At 32.1% G+C, this 7812-nt stretch overlaps 1 pseudogene; it reads left to right on the top strand.

Annotated features, from left to right (window-relative positions):
* The first annotated feature begins 247 nt into the window (after positions 1-247).
* Positions 248-4601, top strand: LOC114744349 (protein DETOXIFICATION 14-like; annotated as a pseudogene).
* Positions 4602-7812: the final 3211 nt, after the last annotated feature.

Genomic DNA, 7812 nt, shown 5'->3' with positions numbered 1-7812 from the left:
CAAAGGCAGAGCCAAAAGGGATCAAAATATATGTGTCTGCGTGTGTTTGTTTGGATGAGAAATCGTCCAAACAGATCCAAAGTGATCAATCGATTCATTCATTTGCTCACATATGGTCATAATTAAAGGAATTCTCAAGTGTAGGTAGAAAAGTGAGATCGATCACCTGAGAGATATGGATGGAACAAGGACGGCGGCATCAATGGGAGGTGAGATGATCAGAAATGATGAGAAGAGGATAAGATGGATGGAGGAAGTGAAGAAAGGAGGAAGGATCGCCGGTCCGATGGTGGCGGTGGCGGTGGCGCAGTATCTGGTGCAGGTGGTATCGATGATGATGGTGGGTCACTTGGGCCAACTCTCTCTTGCCAGTATCGCCATTGCCACTTCTCTCACCAATGTCTCTGGCTTTAGTCTCTTAGTAAGTTCTTCATTTTCTTCCAAACTTCATTACTTGATTAGCTTTAGATTTCTAGTGCAGCGTGCATATTGGCCTAAGTTTTGTTTTCAAGTATTGAAGAATATTTTTTGGAAAAATTTGGAAAACATCCCTTGTTAAAAATTTTATTGACAAGGTGGATATAAATTAGAGCGTTACTACTTCGTGGGTACAATATTTGCTGGTGATACTAACTTCTGCATAAAAATTTATCTGATAATTCTTACCAATAAAATTTTTATGGGGTATTTTTTTTCCCAGTTTTCTCTTTTTTCGATTATTCCTTATTAGAAACAAATTTTGAAATATGCATGTACAAATTAAATATATATATATATGTTAGTTTTATTGCCATCATATATGTTAATTAATTTATAATTTATATGGCAAGATCAAAATCAAACACAGAGCCTGCAGAATCCTTTTATTGTCCTTTGTTGATTTGGTGATTAATTCAATTTTTATTTTTGGGAAGAGTGTCTCCTGGTTTTGTTGTCAAGTTGCATAATTTGTTTTCTTTTGTTATTGCCAAAATATTTAATCGCACCATTGCTGCGAGCTGATCTTCACTGATGACTTGTATGTTATAATAGTTAGAATGTAAACTTGTATGTTATACAAAGTTTGAGGTGAATCTCCCGTTCCAAAAAAAAAAAAATTGACGTGAATCATGACTTTTTATAGATTTCATGTTGCATTATATATATTTATATTATAATGACTGTTAATTTGTGTTGAAAATTTCTTTCTGCAAGCTCAATTTAATCCTGAAAAGGCATAGGTTTTAATATACAGTAATTTCATATAAAAAAAATTAATTGAGACAGTCTTTCCAATTAGAACGTGTTACCGTAATAAGCACTTGATTAATTTACATGAGATATATAAACAAAAGCTCGCGTAATTGTTAACCTATATATAATTTAGATTTGCTTCACGTCTCATTTTTTTATATGTATTGCTTACTCGATGCTAATTATTTTGCCACCAGACTAACATATAATTCTCATATTTGAATAACGCGATGTTTAACTTTTTTTAAAATACAAAAAAGCACTTGGATCCAAAATTTTATAGCCAAGAAAAAAAAAGGTAGCCCGGTGCACAACGCATCTGCATTCCCTAAGGAATACTAATATAAATTATGCTATAAGATGATTTTGCTTTTCTAATATGATGATGAATATTCCATAAATTTTTGTTTAGCTTAGTGTCATATACAAGTTTAGTTGCATACACAATCTAACACATACTATAGACTATGGCTCGTGACCTCTCCAATTAAGTAACGCAGTATAGAAACATACAAAAGTCCCATTTGATGACATTTACTCATTAGATTAGTGCAGATATGTTTTGAAAACCAAAAAAAAAAATACGCGCACACAAATGTGTGTGTGTGTGTGTGTGCATGAATAAAACAACAGCATGCACACACATCTGACACTTAATACATAGACATCACAAGGATTTTTCTTATATATTTCCTGTCTTTTGTCGAATTTAAGGTATCCAAACTAGATAACTAAATTGTAAAAAAATAAAAAAAATTAGTTTGGTTATTTATAAAAAAAAAAGGGTTAAGTTGATTTCCTTAAAATATCTCATTTAAAATTACTCCCTTAATGAGAAATTTTTAATATGAAAAATATATATATAATTTTTGGAGATAAAATGAATTAAGATATTATATTTAGAGTTCAAAACAAATCATTCTATTAACTCTTACATTCAGGAGCAACAGTTAGCAACAGTTAAGGCTTTAAAATTGTGGGCTTTTCATATGAATGTGGAACAGTCAGGAATGGCAGGTGGATTAGAAACCCTATGTGGGCAAGCTTTCGGAGCAGAACAATATCACAAACTAGGGATCTACACTTACACCGCAATTATCTCTCTCTCTATGGTTTGTGTCCCAATCTCAGTTCTTTGGAGTTTCTTCCACAAATTACTCCCACTCTTAGGGCAAGACCCAGTGATCTCCATGCAAGCGCGCGCCTACTCTCTTTGGCTCATACCTGCACTGTTCGCTTCTGCAATTCTCAAGCCTCTCTCCAGATATTTCCAGACTCAAAGTCTGATCTTTCCCTTGCTTTTAAGCTCCTCTCTCGCCCTGTGCTTCCATGGAGTTCTGTGTTGGGCTCTGGTTTTCAAGTTGAAGCTAGGGCTTGTAGGTGCCGCGATCTCATTTAGTGTTTGTGCTTGGTTCAACGTGATTTTTCTGGTGTTGTACATGAAGTATTCTTCTGCATGTGAGAAGACCGGATCAGTTTTACGAAGCAGGGTTTTCTTGGCATATCAGAGTTCTTTCGATTTGCTGTTCCATCTGCAGTTATGGTTTGGTACGCATCGTTCTCTCTTTAATCAGCTTAAAACAAGTGATTTTGTGTTTTTGAGGCAAAACCCTTCTCACATATCTATGTAGAAGGCAAAATCACTTGTTCACAGCTATTCCAAATGGGATTAGGTTTTACTTGTGAATATTGTCGTCATGTTTCTGATACTTGATGTAAAACTTCAATTTTTGTGTAGTCTGAAGTGGTGGGCATGCGAGTTGTTTGTATTGCTGGCTGGACTCTTTCCAAATCCAAAGTTAGAGACATCTGTCTTATCTATATGGTAAGCATTTTAACTAGCAACTTTTGTCTTTATCAAATTAACGTGGGTTTCATCGCAAAATCTTACACTCTTTATTTTATGAATATATATTGGATTTTCTTCTGTTAATATATTCCCTTTTTCTGTGATCAGCCTTACAATCTCAACCTTGCACTTTACCATACCATATGGGCTTGGCGCTGGCGCTAGGTTTGTTCTTTACTAATTAAACATGGCCTTGTGTTACAAAGTACAAGTTCAAAATAAGAGCCCATCCTAAAAGACTTGCTTGTTGGAAACTTATAAACCGTATTTCACTTATGAGGCTTCCTGATATGGAACTCATAACACAACACACGTACGTACATTATATTATATTATATCTTAATTAATTATGTGATTTATTTATGTGGATATATATATTTGGCTGATGTGATGAAACAGCACTAGAGTAGCGAACGAGGTAGGAGCAGGGAACGTAGAAGCAGCAAAAGGAGCAGTGAGAGTATGGATAATACTGGGAGTGGCAGAGGGGTGCATTGTGAGTGGAACACTGCTAGGATGCAGACACTTTCTGGGTTATGCCTTTAACTCCGACCACGACGTTGTCCACTACGTTGGATCTATCGCACCTCTTCTGTGTCTGTCGGTGTTCTTGGACTCCCTCCAAGCTGTTATTTCAGGAGTGGCCAGAGGAAGTGGGTGGCAACATGTGGGAGCGTACGTCAACATCGGAGCATTTTATGTGGTGGGAGTTCCTGTGGGCACTTCACTTGCCTTCCTTGCTCATTGGAAATCAAAGGGTCTGTGGATTGGACTCCTCTCTGGCTCCCTCCTCCAATCTTTTCTTCTTTCTCTAATCACTGCTCTCACTAACTGGTCTTCACAGGTAATTAATCCCTCCTTCTCTCTCTCTCTCTCTCTCTCTCTAGCCTTTTCTTCTGTATCAAGGAGAGGTGGTTAAATTAATAAATCCTTAGCGTTAAGCTGCATCCAGGCTTAAAGTACTTTATGGCACGTCTAGGACCTTGGAGTATTTTTTTTATGTATCTGGCGATCTAAATTTTTTTTCTTCGATGCGTCTAGCATTTTAAAATATTTTTTTTATGCATCCAATACTAAGGCAAAAAAAAAACTTCAGAATATTGGACATATTTGAAAAATACTTCAGGATGCTAGACACAATGTAAAATACTTTAAGGTGTTGGATGCACCTGAGAAAATAATTTAGAGTATCTAATGCACCTTAACCCTTAAATTTATTTAAAAGTGAAAACTATTTTTCAAATTTACTATTATTTAAAACCATGAATCACATCTTAGAAGTGAAAAGGACAATCCTGAAATAAAAAATATAATGAATGTCTGGTAGTTCATGAGATAAGTTATGCATTTGATTTTCGGTTCATAATTGATTTTGGCATGTTTTAAGAGAGAATTGAAACAAATCTCAATTATGGTGTTAAATAGAATGTGTTGGTGTGTGCAGGCACAAAGGGCAAGGCAAAGAATATTTGATTCGAGACCTCCCGATGATGCTAATGAAACAGTGAACCAACCTTAATAACTATGACCAAATCCTGCCACAAGTGCTTGATCTCAAATGTGGTTGGCCATGTTCTGTAATTATTTACAACTTTTTTTTTAAAAAAATAATATATCAAATGATACGAGACCAGAAATTTGGACCCTTTTAATTGTTTAATAGAGATTTCAATTAAACGCAATCTCCAAATGAATACACAACTACACAAGGTCCTATACTTGATTTGGTTCCTGCATCTGATTTTTTTTTTTTTGGTTGGCTATGCTTTCTCGATTAATTTTGAGATCCAACATGATTAAACATCAGGTCGGGTTTCCCTTGTTAAATGCTCAACTATAGTTAAGAGAAATGACAAAAAAGATAAATTTAATTTATTTAACATTTATTAAATTTTTTATTAATTAATTACGTCCATATTTTTATTATAATCTTTAATTAATTTTATCAATAAAGAAGTTATGGCCAAATTTTTTAAAAGGGGACACTTAAGTTCTTGGGTCCATGTATGACATTCTAAGCCGAAAATGATGACTTGCTCCAGCCCAATTAGATCGACCTCTGCATTATTTCCACTCCTATGGTCCTGCCGGTCGCAATAATCTTTTTCTCATATAGAAAATATTGAAATAACCATTATGGGAGACTTAACCATTTCTGCTAAACCTAATCTCATTAGTTAAAAAGAAATAATCTAGACATGGCCATAATTAACTTGGCCCAAAACGGAACTAAGATCCAATTGCACCTCTTCAATATTCTTTTAGGTTTCTTTTTTTTTTTGTAAAAATAATATACACATAATTTGAAGCAAAGCTTCCTTATATGCTTATCTTATATTTCGTAAATCATTATTAAAAAGCTACTTTTAAAAAATATTACATCCATTCCAAGTAAGTGCTAAAAATTGTACTATTCATTAAACGGATCAAGAGAATTCAAAGGTTGAAGATCTAATCATGGTTGAATTAAATTTAACACAGATATGATTAAAATGATATAAAATATGTAAAAATATTCGTAATTAACGCAAAAAATAATATTCAAATAAAAAAGGCTTTCATTCATAAGTAAATAGGACATTTAGGTATAAATAACACATAATCCAACAAAACAAAATCATTGCAATTTTTTTGGAAAAACAAAACCACGTCATTTCTTACTCAGCAAAGAAAAAAAAATAATATTCAATTTGTTAATCTATCCACATTTTTTACTGAATTGAGTAGAATATTGATTTCCCATTTCACTAACCAACCAACCAACCTGGATTGAGTTGTAATAACATGAAAACAGACCAAGTGCAGAATATTATTTCAACCCCAAAACGAGCCATTATTCATCCTCTCAAAAAGAATATTCCACGTTTTGGAACTATATCCTTTGGTTCCATGAGCGGCCCCATGGCAAGCATTGTCAATGCCTCGTACATTTACATGAACCACACAGCCACTTTTCCCGCTGATGTATTGTCCTATATGAGCTTTATTGATAGGGTTAAATTTCTGAGATTTTTTCTCAGATATATTTAGTAATTTAAAATATTTTACCATGTATCTTAAATGTTTTTTTAATTACATTTAACACCACTTTGAAATTTTTTTTTTGATACACTTAGCGTCTTAAAATATTTTTTTAAGTGCTTTCAACACTTTAAAATCTTTTTTGATACATTCAGCATTAAGACAAAAAAACATATTAGACGCATCTAAAAAATATTTCATGATGCTAAATATACTATAAAACATTTTAGGATACTGAATGCACTTTAACCTTTATTAATGTAAAAAAAAAATCTTTTCCTCTAAATTAAGGAGGTGTTTAGGGTTCATTTGGATTAGCGGTAGAAAAAATAACTTATTTTTAATTTCATTTTTGAAAAATTTAGATTAAATAATGTGATTTATGTTTAGATTGAATCTTAGCAGTATTAGTTTGTAAAAATAGAAAAATTGTTTGGATTATGATTGAAAATTAAGTTTAGTTTGTAAAATTACCTATGATTTTTATTAAATAATAAAAATAAATTTACATAATATAATGAATTTAAATTATTTTAATAGGAACAAGTGAAATTCAATGACTAAAATATATTTTAAAATCAGAAATATTAAAAATTTTGTAAAAACAAATGTATTATTGAAAAAAAATTACAAATATTAAAAATACATTATTAAATATACTTAGTGAATTAAAAATGTATATAAATCATAAATATTTTTTACTAGCCGTATATAAATTATAAATAATATGTTGGCAATAAATATAAATTATAAATTATAAATTATAACAATATCTAATTGGGGAGCTCCCTTTTCGTTTCTCCATGCACCTATTGTGATGCGGTCGCACAACATAAGCGAGAAGCATAAAAAAATTGGCTTCTGCTTCATTGTGCGATTGTGTCAAAAGCTCTTTATCTTTTTAAGCTATTCCAAACATAATGAGTAGACCAAAACAGGCTAAAAGCATTTTTCAAGACTGAAACATTCCTTTTTTTTTTTAATCTAAATGCAGTTTCAAACACACTCTTAGAAAACATTATAAGCACTTAAAAAAGTGTTTTTATGCAAAATCCTAAAACATTATAAGCATTTAAAAAAGCGTTTTATGCAAGCTGAGTTAAAGTCGCTCTCACATATTTATTCTATATACTATGAAATCATTGTTGAAAAGCTAAGTTTAAACAAAACAAAGAGATGTGTGACAGGATAAGGATTTTTTAAAAAAATTACAAGGCAACTAAAAACAGATGTTTACATTTTATGAGACAAAAATCCTGTAAGCATAAATTTATTTCGTTAAGCATAAAATAACTTGAAATAAATTATTTTAAATTATAATTTAAAATAACGAAAAATCCCTCCATCAAAATGTTAGGACTATGTTGTTAAAATATAATAAAATATTGAAACATTGAATCAAAAACAGGAAATAAAAGAATAGTTATAGTTTCACCTTTCAGGACTTTTTTTTTTTTGGTCAAAACTTTCAGGACTTTGATAAAAAGTTGGCTTTTTTAAAAGAAAAATGGGAAAGATGAATAATGAAGGATGTGTGCAATGATGAAAGAGCTTGATGGTGGTTGGGAAAGTTGGCATATTTACAATAAGGGCCTATTTGATTTGAGGGGAGTGGGGTGGGAGAAGTTTTATTCTCATCTTGTTTGGTTTGATTGAAAAGAAAAGGAGGAAGGGATATTTAATGATCCTTTGTTTGGTTTAAGAGGGGG

This window comes from Neltuma alba, unplaced genomic scaffold (assembly GCF_004799145.2).
Source record: "Neltuma alba isolate B1F8T4 unplaced genomic scaffold, ASM479914v2 tig00004343_pilon, whole genome shotgun sequence".
NCBI lineage: Eukaryota > Viridiplantae > Streptophyta > Magnoliopsida > Fabales > Fabaceae > Neltuma > Neltuma alba.
This window is presented reverse-complemented; position numbering and strand designations above follow the sequence as displayed.